A 12913-nucleotide genomic window follows, 5' to 3' on the forward strand; every position below is an offset into this window, starting at 1 on the left:
GTGGCAGCAGGAGGAAGGCTCTCTTCCCATGCCTGTTCTGGTCATTGCCTGTCTGAAAACAGCTTGGCGCAAAGCCGGTTTGAAAGGACAGCAATACGTCTGTTGACACTGTGACTGCTTAATCTCAGGTAGAATAAAAGATGAAACGTGAGGGCTTGATTCCCAGCTGCAGGGAACGTGTCTCCAGCACCTCTTCGCACACTTGTTGAGCGCAGCTGAAACGCAGGGGTTCCCCGGGTGCTGCGAGACCTGTGGCTTTGGTTCCCAAACAAAGGACAGGATTCTGCTTTGTGAGGCTGATGTTGAAGTTTTCTTCATGCAAACCATCCCGGCAGGAACCTCGCGGCAGCAGTGCCTCAGCCCACGGGCCTGGGGAAGGTAAGCTCTGTTAAGGCCCATTAGAAACCCCTAACAGATGCCCAAAGCACACTCAGGGGGAGTTTGCAAGCTGATAATAATTTCACTTCAGGTTCCACCCTCCACATGCCTCAGTGTGATGTAACATATACTGCAGCCAGAGATTTAGTGGCCTTGGATTAAGTCCTGTTTCCAGCTCTGGTCCTGAGCACTGCCTTTCATCTTGCCTTGCCGGAGACCCATTGAAAGTACAGCCTCGGTGTTTTTACAGAGGAGAAGACTGCACTCTGGGGCTTCCAGTTTGTTTCTTTTCATTCTCCTTGAACTTGAGAATACCTACTGGGATTTTGATCCCAGTTTCAAAAGAAAACAATGTCTCTTAAGAGAGACCAAGCATGGCAGCCCTGAGCTCCAGGTGCTGCTGGAGCCCCAGCACTGTCTGTGCGTTTCAGTGGCTGTGAAGCCACCTACAATTGTATCCTGAGGTCCAAACATGTCACAGAGCTGCTTCCTCCTCACTAATGGACATTAGAGCTCCTCCCTATGCCCGTATCAGTTTGTGGTGACTGGTTCCCAGTGACTGACCATTTATGGGAAAATATGTGTTTTTGAGAGTAAGAGCTTTTGCCACGGTCACTCTGCCCACGCAGACAGGGCTGTTCTTGCCAGCTTCCAGCCTCGGCCCTGCCTATCTGCCTCAGCCTTTGGAAAAGGTGACGTGCGCGTCCTGTGTGTGTTTGGAGAGGAACGCACAGCAGGATGTGGAAGTGATCCACCGCGCGTGTTGAGCACCAGGAGGCCAGGCAGGCACAGCAGGATGTGGAAGTGATCCACCGCGCGTGTTGAGCACCACTGTCCCACGTGAATACCATTGTTAAGGAGAAGATGGCTCATTGACTCAACGTCAGGGGAAGCATTTCTGGAGAGACTGTTCCATAACGATCCTCAAACCACCAGCACCGCACTGACTGCAAAGTCTCTCTGTGCACTCAAGGGAGCTTTGAAAAGATGCAGTGATTGTTTGTTTGAAGGGATGGACAGCTCTTGCAGAACCTTGGCACCCTCCCCAGGCTGTAATGCCACAATTCTTCTGCTTTGGAAAAGGTTGCTGGCTACAGAGCATTAACAAGGTAAAATAATGGTGTGGCCCGTGGAGTTGCGCAGGGTGGCCGGCACACCTGGAATGGGGTGTCCTGTTTGGCCACCCACAGACGCTCTGCCTCTCGGCTCCGCTTTGCCGCCCGCTCCCGCCCTCTGTCCCGAGCCCGTCCCAGCGGTTCTGTCTGCACGGCCCCACGCAGCCCCTTCCCCGTCCCGCTCCTGCCCACCGCCCACCCGCGCTCTCAGTGCCTGCATCTCTGCTTTTCCGGCAGACACCTCCCCTCTGCACTGTCTCACACAGCATACTCTCTCGCACTCCCTCTCCAGAGCATATGCAGAGCAGAGATATTTCCTTTTATTGCCCGCGCAGCCCCTGCAGCGCCACCCATCCCCATTTATTCACTGCGGTAGCGCGTTTGGAGTGGAAGTTGTCCTGCTGAGAGCAGCCACACAGACGAGGCAGGAGAGCCGAGTCTGCACCCCAAATCGTGCCCACTTGTAGACTGCTGCTGCCTGCCTGTGTGCCCAGGGAAGAGCCGCACTCAGGCTGGGGGATGGCACGGTGGGATGTCCTTTGCTGCTCAAGGACTGTGAAAATGTTCACAAAGCCTCTCTCTTCTTTGCAGGACAAACCTGGCACAGGCAGAGTCAACAGTGAGTTTTCCAGCACACACCTGCCTGTGACATCCACCTTGTCTGCAAAAGCTGATGGGCATGGAAGGGAACAGGACAACCTGGGAGTGTCTTCATGGGCAGCAAGGCACTTGGTCTTCATGTTGGGCGTGATGGCAAGAGGGCTGGAGAGGAGCATTGGTGAGGGAGACCACCTGAGACCACCAGCTTATATTACAGAGGTCACAGCCGGAACAGCTTCAGTGCGACCAGAGCTGCAACACCAGCCTGTGCAAGCCAAGGAACTGACCCCAAAAAGCAAATCTTAGCGGGGCAGGTGACAAAACAAACGAACAAGCCGACAAACAAAACCAAACCCAACCAAACAAAAAACCAAAAACCAAACAGAAATAAGATCACATGCAGGACACTGCCCCTATAAACGGCCTCTTCCCTAGAAAAGCAAATTTGGAGGCACAGAGCATTTCTATATTGTGATAAGGTGCAGCCTGCAGGACCCCACTGGACTAGAAGAGATTTCCAGCAGTGCCTCTGAGCTCTTTCCCTCAGGACTGCCCCATGAAGAGCTCCCGTGCCAGCCATTGCCTGCGAACGCTTTGGCTCTCCACCCATGAGCAGCCCAACACAAACTGGGGACGGCTGTTGATAACAGAGCTCCTCAGCCCTCCCACGGCAGATCCGCATTTTCTCTTGCTCCTACTCACCCAGTGGCCCCAGCGTTACCACCTCCATACAGAGCCCCAGAGAGTGTGTTACAAAGCACTTCAGACCTGGTGGTCCTTGCTTTACCTTTAGCGTTGATATATTTTATTAGCAAGGTGCACCTTGGCACTAAAGGATCGGTGGTGCTGTACAGGGTGCAAGGACCCACTGAAACCGATGCTTCATCATGTTTGGGGCTATATACACAGTGGAACATAGTCCTTATCCCAAAGAGTTCAGGCTCTGGCGTGGTAAGACCAAGAGGTGCCCTAGTAGCACAGTCACTGTGAACTGGCTTACACAGCCAATAATGGGCCTGATCTCAGGGTAAAATAGATATGTTTTTAAAATAGATATGCTTTTAAAAAAATACATATACTTTTTTGCTGGGCTAGGTTGAGTGGGGATAAGATCCCCCACTGGGAGCTCCATGCCCAGGCTGGGGGTGTGACGGCCCTTGCTGCGGACCTCTCATCCAGGGCCACGGTCACTCCCCCACACTTGCTGTAGAAACACAGGACAAAAACAACTAAATGCAGCAGAGAAGCTGCAGAATCTGAAGCCACCAGGTCTGTCTTACCAGCCTCTTCGTCTCCTCACATGGCTTGATGCATTTGTCAAGGTCTGAACTGCCAGGTGAGATAAGGAAGTATGCACCCCCCACTGCTTACAGCCCTGCTGAACCCGGGGCAGCGGCAGCGGGAGCCGAACCGGCCCCGACGCTTGGTGCGCTGTGACTGCCTGCGAGTGACGAGGACAGCAGGCGCGTGGCAAACCCGATTGCTGCCTGGAGGTGGTTTCAATAGAGAAATTTGGTGTCAGGATCACTTCTGGGCCATTAACATGTCTTTGAGCTGCTCACAGCAATGAAGGATGAAAAGGGGCTGGTGGGCGGTGGGAGGGCAGGAGGAGCAGGCGAGTGACCGTGAACTGTGAGAGATGCTCCGTGCTGTTTTCTGGAAGTGCCCGACAACCCCAGTCCTGACTGTCTGTTCCAGAACTTCATTCAAAGCTTAATTAATTAGGAACTTAATTCCTTTTGGGTTACATGTTAAAAGAAACCCTGTTAGCAAGTAGTTTTCCCACACAGATAGATGAGAGGCCAAGACTAACGAATCTGATGAAAATTTGTTGAAAATGTTGAAGTACTCAGATGTAAAACCTCCCAGTGCCCAGATGTCCTTTCAGCTCATGGTTTGCCAGACTTGGCCCACAACACTTTCCTTCCTGCTCCTTTATTTGAAGGGTGAATAAATATAGCTCTGAACAAAGAAAGTGTTAAGAAAAATGGTGCTTGCAGCGTTTCTGGCCACAGGAACAGCAGGAAACCTTTAAGAACCCGTGGCAGAGCTTTTGGCTCTCATGAGCTGTCTCGTCCAGCTCTGTACGCTCATGTCTTTGCGAAGGTCTGGAGCTGGCCATGGCCTAGCTCCATCTTCAGGTTAAGCTCCCTCTCACTCTAGACTCAGCTCAGTCTTCAAAAGCCCTCCATGGGGATATTGGGTTGTCCCTTGTCCAAGAGGATCTCTCAGCTTTGCTCAGAGATATTCCACTTGGAATGAATAATGAAGTTCTTGTTAAAGTGAGGACTCGCGTTCATTCTTTAATGTCACCTTTAGTATTACAAATGTGGCTCTAAAAGGTCACAGGAACTCTCTTTTTAAGTGTGAAGACATGCAAGTTCACTGGCCTTGGAGCCTGACTGGGTATAATTCAATTACAATTCATTAAAATTAATTAAAAGCACAATTTCCTGGTCAATTAGAGCTTTCTGTTTTGTGTTGTAATAGAATTGTGTGTTTTTCATGCTCAAAATATGCAGAGCTATCTCTTTACAGCCCCTCTCATCTCACATAAAGATATATTTAGGCTTTATTGTAAAGTACATTGCAATTCTTAGGTGAGAAGTTCAGAGTACCAGTGCTGCTGTTATCAGTGTGGTCCCCTGACAAGGATGTTGTGACGTGCCTATTTGAGGGGGTAACCTTGTCACAAGGATGAGCTGGTCTCAGTCCTTTCTCGCGGTGTGTTCAGCTCCAGACTTCCCTTCAACATCTGACATGTGGGTTTTATTGTTCAACTGGCTTTCTTCTTGCACAAACATCCTGACTGCAGCACATGCAGGGGGAGGAGGGGAGACATTCCTCTCCATATATGTTTGAGCTTCTCTGTCTTCTTGCTATGTGGTCCCAGGAACACATGGAGGTCCCTGCATATTTATAAGCTCTTTGTTTCCCAGTTTCCAAGGCCAGACAGCATATTATGATGTTTTGTGGCACTTTTACCTCTAGGCCCTGAACTTGTTACAAACTGGAGTGAGATGTCCTCACCATGTTACTGTGCAGCTAAGGAATGTCTTGTAAATCGCTGCTTTGGTAAGAGAACAAATTGCGCCAGAAACAAAAACGGGTTCTGGCAAGGCCCTTCCCCTGCCTGGGTCTGCGACAGAACGCTTCCCCGCTCGGCTGCGCCAGATCTGACAATACGCGTCTTGGTTGCAGCTATGGCACAGCTCACGGGTTCTTTGGTTAAGGTCAAGTTCATGGGCTGCACATCTGTTCACAGCTGCCTTCCAAAGGGCACTGGACTTGGTCCTTTGCGCCCTTGTTAGCTAAACAAATCACCAGGTGATCCCATCTGGTTTTGCCATCACCTTTATTTTTTATTGATCAGTTTATTTATCAGTTCATAACACCACAGTGTTAAATTTTGCATAAGCACAGATGAAGAGATGGTCCCTCTTAATCTCATGCAAGACAAAGAAGAGAAGAGGCAAAGTGCATTCAGTTCATGGACCATCCTTTTCTGTTCTTCGTCTTTGTGGAAAAATTGCTGTAAACTGTGTATGATCAAGAATGTGAGTTTGGCTGGAGTGTATCAAGCGGATTAGGTTCCTGCTAATGTGAAGGAAGTAGGAGAAGGTACCAACTGTCAGCACGAGGTCTTGTCTGAGACTGTACAGTAATGGGTTTTGTTGGTTTGTTTGTGTTTTGGTTTTGTTTTAAGAGAGCAATAAGATTCGTGATCCACAAGGCAAGAGAATTCTTATTTCTCTTTCAGTCACAGTCTGCTATGCTATCTATTATGTCAAATAAGGTATGAACTGGACTATACCCTTTCAGAAATAAAACCAGTATTAATATGTCCCTGTTCAACCCAGGTCCTCATGTTTTTAAAACCTGTAGAAACTTCATTACCTTAAAATGACAAAACTCCAGAAAAGTCTGACTGAAACTTTTCCAGAGCTTAAGAAAAGATTAACATATTTGGGTTTGTAGTAAATAAACGCTTGAGGTCTCTAAGGAACAATGGACTAGACTCCCTTTGCCACTCAAAACCGACAGACTCTGTGGGGTGTCTGTTAGGTGTCTCTGCACAAAATAGCTCTCTACTGGGTTCTTTCATCTCAGTCTTATTGAAGTTTCCCTGGGAGTAAGACCCATGGAGAGAGAATATTCAATTTCTGGTTTTTGGCCATGTTTTATGATGTACTACAATTTCAAAGCATTTAATTTCCATGAGAATCCTGATCTTCTTTACTGCCAAGTGCTCCAGGAGTGGACATGACGCAGGCTGTGCTCCAGACACCGCTGGCAGCGTGGAACTGGGGCATCTTTGCAAGTGCAGTTGGTTCCACAGTTACTGCTCGAGTCAGTGGGTCAGTACCCGTGCCCGTCACGGCTGGGGTGCCGCAGAGAGCCCACACGCAAGAACTGGAAACCACTCAAACCCAACTGGAAAGCTGACATACGCAGACTTGTCACCTTCCTCCCTATGGCAAGGACCTCCTGTGCCCCCCGGGCCTCCCACATGCTGAAATCCCCGATCGTTCTTTGCTCAACAGCCAAGGACCTCGTGCTCTTCCAGGTGCTTTCCGCAGTGGCACTGAGGTGCGCAGTTGCTGTTCTGCACAGGCAGGGAGGCGGCGGGCGCTGCACAGGCGTGAGGGGGACGCGGCGGAGCCGCTGCCGGTGGTTGTTTCTGTTGGTTTTCTAGCTCAGAACTGGGATGGGTTTCCTGATCCTCTTGCTTTAAGCAGTCAGCAATTTATTTTCAAGCTTTCTCATTGATTCCAGCCGGAAACCTGCTGGCATGGTGGCCCAAGAAAAAGTGATTTCACAGCTGTCCAGCACTCTCTTCCAGGAGAGAGGTAAGTGGTGGCTGGGATAAAAAGCACCCTTTGGATCTCTTAGTTCTGCACATTCAGCCAGCTGATGTTCTACAGGGTTAATGAGTTGAGAAAACTAAACCAATGTTTTTACGGGTATGTCAAATGGCTGGAACGTGACAATATTCTAGTGGAAAACAGCACAGTTGAAGCAAAAAACATAAGCACAGCAAGTCAGAATGGAGTCAACCATTTGAACGAGGCCTTTGGCTCATCCCGATCACACGACACCTTTGCAACTCCCAGGGCAGTGACAGCAGTGCCTGTGGTGACAGCTCGTTGGGACAGACGTTGGGACAGACGCTGGTCCCACAGTCCCTGCCTGGGAATTGAGCCGGCGCGGAACGGCTCTTCCCCTGGGAGATGAGCTGGCTGTGCAGCCACCGCTCTTTTCACTGCTCTGTTCCTCCTGGCCCAACACCTTCTGCTGGTGGGTCAAAGGGACCCCGAACAGGTTGTTTTGGTTTTGTGTGGTTTATTTATTTATTTCCCCAGCTGCTGGAAGAACCACTGAATTTACACTGCCAGGACCTGCCAGCATCAAATCGGGAGGCCTCAGCACTCCCGCACTGTGCACTTTTGGACAGTTTGAGTCTTGAGATAGATTTGCACTTCCAAGAATTTCCATTTTTTTTGAGATGACAAGCAAGCAACATGAAAAAAGCATCAGGAAGGTTTAAAGGCAGAGAGGGAAAATATTTTGGTTCTGTGCCGGTTCAATATGATCAGTAGATTCTCCTAGAATGGCTTTCCAAGATCTGGTTTTCTACAGGAGTGATGGGGTTGGATTCTTGCAGGATTAAATGCTAAGAAGCTACAAAAAGATTGCTGTGTGCCAGTTTGGGGCACTCTGTGAAACACGCAGGTGAGGACCCCGCTGGCTCAGCTCCGGTCCCCGTGCACGCCGCACGCGCCCTGCCAGCAGCTGCCACGGGGACCCGGTGCCCCATCCGCCCTGAAAGAGCTCGGTGACAACCATGCGGGACAGCACAGGGAGGGCAATGCAGCAAAGCCAGGCTTTCAGCTTTCCGCCCTTTAAAGGATGAAAACATACAGGAAGGTGTCAGAAGCCAGTTTGCTTTGGCAGAGAGATGGGGACAAAACCCGTGCGGCCAGGCCGGCAGCCAGGGCTCTGAGCGTCTGCGGCCGGGATGACGCTGCGGACCCGGGACCGGGAGCCATTGGCCGTGTCGCTGGTCCCAGTGGCTCCTGGTGCGGCTGGGGAGGGCTGAGGTGGTGCTGGCGTGGGGCACGGCAGCAGAAGGACACTGCTGGTGTCATGGCAGCACAGGGAATTCCTTTCTTCTTGCTTTAGGAGGTGGGTGTGTTGGAAATGGGAGGTGGAGGAGAAAAAAAAAGAGCCGTTCAGCTAAATAGCCTGGTTGGCATTAACCCTCACCCTCCTGCCCTTGGCTGCCCAGCTGGACAACAGAGCACTCTGAGGGACGGGAAAAGGAAAATCCCGCAGACCTCTTGGGATGGAGGTTCTCAGGAGCCCTCAGTCCCCGTTTCTTCATCCGTGCCCACCCCCAGTTCCAGTCTGTTTCTGGATTTCCACAGTCTGGACAGCCCTGAGAAAGCCCGAACACCACACGGGACGCTCGTCCGAGGAGCTTCCCAGCCTCACCGAGCGAAACTCCCATCCCGGAGGAGAGACCCAAGGTTTCCATCTAAGCTGGAAGTGAAAGGTGCATCTGTACTGGCTCCTTCATCAGTAAAATATTAGCCTGGTGCCGAGGGTCCGGTCCATGCCAGCCCTTCCCCACTCAAACCTGCCAGCAGTTCCAGCTCTGCTCATGGACCTGGCTGTCTTCAGCTGATTTTTATTTGTTTTTTGGTGGGGTGATGGAGACTAGAACAGAAAAGAGATGTTATTTCAGAGACGGAAATGCTGCTGTCACTAACAAGCTAGAGAAGGCATCTCCTGACTTGTAGTTCTTGTTTTTGGGTCCTACATATGGAAATTGTTACTCCGAGTTATTACAAATGATTACTTAGTGACACTGGAATTCCTCGCACGGTATCACACCCATGTTAACGCTCCTTCTGCTGAGCTGGGCTGAGCGGGCTGTGCTGGGGACATCGCTGGGACATGACCAGTCTCGCTGGGCTGAGCGGGCTGTGCTGGGGACATCGCTGGGACATGACCAGTCTCGCTGGGCTGAGCGGGCTGTGCTGGGGACATCACTCGTGCACCACCCGTCTCCGCTGGGAGGTTTCCCGCAGCCCGTGGTTGCTGTTTGAGGAAACGGGGTGTACGCAGGAGTTACTCACGGCGCTTTGAGCTGGCGGAGGAGTTGTGCAAAGCTGTCTAACCCTCAGAAGCATCACCGGGGATTGCATTGGCCAAAGTGTCATCAAAGTGTTTCCCTAACCCAGCTTGTGCCTTGGACAGGCCTTTATTGAGGTGGTAAAAACCCCTCGTAGGAAAATGATAGGTGCTTAGAAGCAGTCCTGATGTCCTTGCAACAACCTGCGAATTTGCCTGTGTCCTCCCTCCCTCTGACAGAGCACGGAGCAGTTCCAAGATTTTAATCTCTGGAGCAGCTTTGAGAGCCCTGCAGGAAGGCAGATGCCCCTGCAGACTTCTGCAAGGATGCTCCGGTTTGGTGACCACATATAAAAGATTGCTGTCATCCTGCCTTGAGCAGCGAGGTCCATTGTACTATTGGGAAATAGAAGTCCATCACTGTGCAGGTCTCGGGGCACCGTGGGGCACAGAGTGTGTTGATCAGACAGGTAAGAACATCGGGGCTAGTGGGCGGTGTAACCGAGTTTGTGGCAAGATGGTCGTGTTGACACCCTCCCTCATCACATCGACGTCTGGAGAGAACGAACAGCTCCTCTGCTGTCCATCTTCCCAAGGATTTCATGGGACCATTGTGGGACACTGGGGAGTTAATAGACATTCATTAGGAATAAAACAATCTCCGTTCTGGATTTTTGTAGCTCCCATGACAAGTTTACAAAAACAATAACATATTTGTTTCTGTTTTCTTTCTTTTTTTGCAGGAAGGCCGGATTGTTTTAGAAATGAAACTAAATGAAAACAAACAAAACTTCTTTTTCCTCTGGTTTGTTTGCAGTTAAAACCAAACAAACAACTGTCCTCCTCCCCCCCCCCCCCCACCAAATCAACCTTAGATTGAAATAAAACTATTAAAAAGTGAAAAATGACCATCTTATGACTTCTCATAGTTTTTCAGGTTTTGTGGCTCTGGTTGCTGGAACTACTGGGGCATTTGGTCTGAACAAGTGTTCCTGGTTTGCTCAGGATTGCTGATTCCCTCTGCCCGTCTTCACTGGCAAACTGCCGTTTGCTGATAACGGAGAAAAACGGAGGAGAAAAGGAAATAACCTCCGAGGACTTTGGCTTCCATTTGGCCTTTGTCCGGAGCCGCTGGGTGCCCTGGCGAGCAGAGCTCGGCTCTGGGGCTGGGTGGGAGGGGACGCCGGAGCCCGGAGCTCAGTGCCGAGTCCGCAGATCCACTTAACAAAGAACAGAGCACATCTCAGTTTGCATCGTACACGTGAGGAGCTGCACGAGCTCCCTGTCTTGAGAAGAAAGAGGAATGTGAGTGTCTTTGAGGTCTCACAATGTCTTCCCCTGAAAGGCAGAAGTGCCCAAGTGCTCTCCCTCCACCGGACCGGTCTCGACTCCGTCCCGCCCTGCCGCGGTGCCGCGGGCTCGCGGCGCGTCCTGCGGTGCCAGGTGTCCCGGCCGGGAGCCCCTCTGGTGACCCTGCTCCTGCTGGACATGTCATCTCCGCTCCCGGCTCTTCAGCTGCAGCACTTGGCTGCTCCATTTAGATCCAGACCCAGCGCTTCTGCCAGGGCTGCTGTTCCAGAGCCACGGCGCTCGCTCGGTGCACTGTGCCAAACCAAAGAGTGGCTGAATGCTGTGAGTAAACTTTCCACAAACGCCGAGATGAGACCAACATTATGCATTGAACTTGGACAAAACAAGTACTGAAGAGGAGCTTGTACTCTGCTGCAGCCTTGGCGTACTTTCCAATACTAAAAGCTGTACTTTTGGTCAAAGACAAAACAAATGCCAAAATGATTGATAGGTCAGGAACATAGAGGGTATTACAGCCCATGAAAAAACAACTCATTCTAAGGAAGGCAGAAGGCTGAGTAGTGGGTGCTGTGCCCGGTGCTGGTCGCCGTTCTGCTGGAAGAGCAGCAGGCTGAGCGGGGCGGATCGGGAAAACAAAAATGTGCCGACTGGGGATTTTCAGGGTAAAGCTTATGTGAAGGAATAACAAAGGACTGATCCGGGAGACCACAAGGTGTGTAACCCTGTCCTCTGCCTAGTGCGTGCAGCACACACAACAGCTGGACAGTGCAAGCACTCAGGTGGAGAGGGAAGGATTGAGAACGCTTCAGCAGGACATCTCCAGCAGCTGTATGGTTGGTTGGTTGGTTGGTTGGCTAAAGTAGAAGAGTCTCAGAAAAACGTTGCGCCACTGAGAAGCGCTAGGCTGTTAATTGTTTCCTGAAAAGAATTGGTGGAAGCTTCATCACCTAGGAAATGTTGAACTTTGCTCGAGCAAACAATGCAAATTGTCCCACAGGAACCAATTCTGTGCTATCTAAGCAAAATGGATTAGACCTATCAGCGTTTTTTTTCTATATTTAATTTCTGTGGTGCATTTATGGAAGGCTGCCCACATGATAAATCACAGGAAAGCTTTACACTTCCTAATTCAAAGAGCCCTTGCTGCAAAGCCCCAAAGCCTCAGGCTGTGCGGTCGGGATCCCCGCAGCAGCGCAGGTTTGCTCAGTGCTGGAAGCTGTTGGCTCCACCATTATTTTCCGCTCAGCTGTATGAGTGCTTGAGTTAAAAATCCCATACAGAGGTACAGTTTGGAGACAAAATGGGTGTTGGCCTTGTTGGATTCACTTCCATGGGGCAGATGAAACCTGGTTAGAGGCTGAAAAAACAAAATCGGCAGGTACCTCATGCACATACAGAAAATAAGCAGCTCAGTTTCCCCTGTCTTCCTTTGTTACTCAAGAAGGACTGCGGTTCTCCCTGAAGATACCTGTGAATAAGCCAGAACCAGAAAATTACACAGGGCTGAGGCATTCCAAGCAAATCAAAGCCTCATCATGGGCAGCTGGCTCATCACTAAGGTTGCCTGAAAGAGGGGTGACTGAAGCAGTCTGATTTTGTCTGAGCATATTAAAGTTGATACGCTGCTTCAACTATTTGCTTATAAGCTCAAGAGAAGGTGCAGTGAACCCTGTGGCCATCCCAGACCATCTGAAGTCTTTTGTGCTATTTTGATATTTTCATGTGTTTTCCTTTCATGCTGGGCATGTGTGTGTGTAAGCACAAGCACACAGCACTCATCTCAGGCCGCTGTTTCCAATCCTGAAAAAACCTGTACATTACACTTGTATCTTCAGCCTTTTGCCCCTGTCAGTGTTTTAATCTGTCTCAGTACGAGTACAGTATCCTCTAAGAATATGCTCCAGGGGTTTATCTAGTATAGTGTTGAAAGGCCTGAGAGATGGATTTTAAATTGATTAGGGGTTGCAATGTTTCAAAAATTGCACAGCTAAAATACAGAGGCTTTTGCTGTTTCTCTTGGGAGCTCATATCTCACCATAAGGATGTTTTACTGGTTAGATTACCAGTTAGCACAGTGTCCCCTTCGATAGTGCTCACACTCCTCTCAGCCGCAGACCTCCAGGCAAAAGGCGTAACTCCCGGCCAGCCCGCGGCTGCAGTCTGCGCCGGCGCTGCCGCTGCGCCTCGAGCGCAAGGGCCGCACCGTGTGTGTCTCGCTGCCGATGTCAGGTACGTCGTTTGATTTCCTGAACCAGGATCTATAAAAAGTCACATTCCTGGAATCAGGAGCCTCCCAAGCCCATCCTGTGCCCAGTGCGACACAGACATTTGCTGCGAGGAAACCCCCCCGCTGCTTTTGTAAGATTGGTAAC

At 50.4% G+C, this 12913-nt stretch overlaps 1 long non-coding RNA gene across 1 annotated transcript; it reads left to right on the top strand.

The window, feature by feature from the left end:
• The first annotated feature begins 1106 nt into the window (after positions 1 to 1106).
• Positions 1107 to 4081, top strand: LOC135580680 (uncharacterized). The gene is made up of 2 exons (XR_010475575.1): positions 1107 to 1487; positions 2085 to 4081. It is a non-coding gene; the product is annotated as an uncharacterized LOC135580680 (long non-coding RNA).
• The last annotated feature ends 8832 nt before the right edge of the window (positions 4082 to 12913 follow it).

The sequence above is a fragment of the Columba livia genome, chromosome 12, assembly GCF_036013475.1.
Source record: "Columba livia isolate bColLiv1 breed racing homer chromosome 12, bColLiv1.pat.W.v2, whole genome shotgun sequence".
NCBI lineage: Eukaryota > Metazoa > Chordata > Aves > Columbiformes > Columbidae > Columba > Columba livia.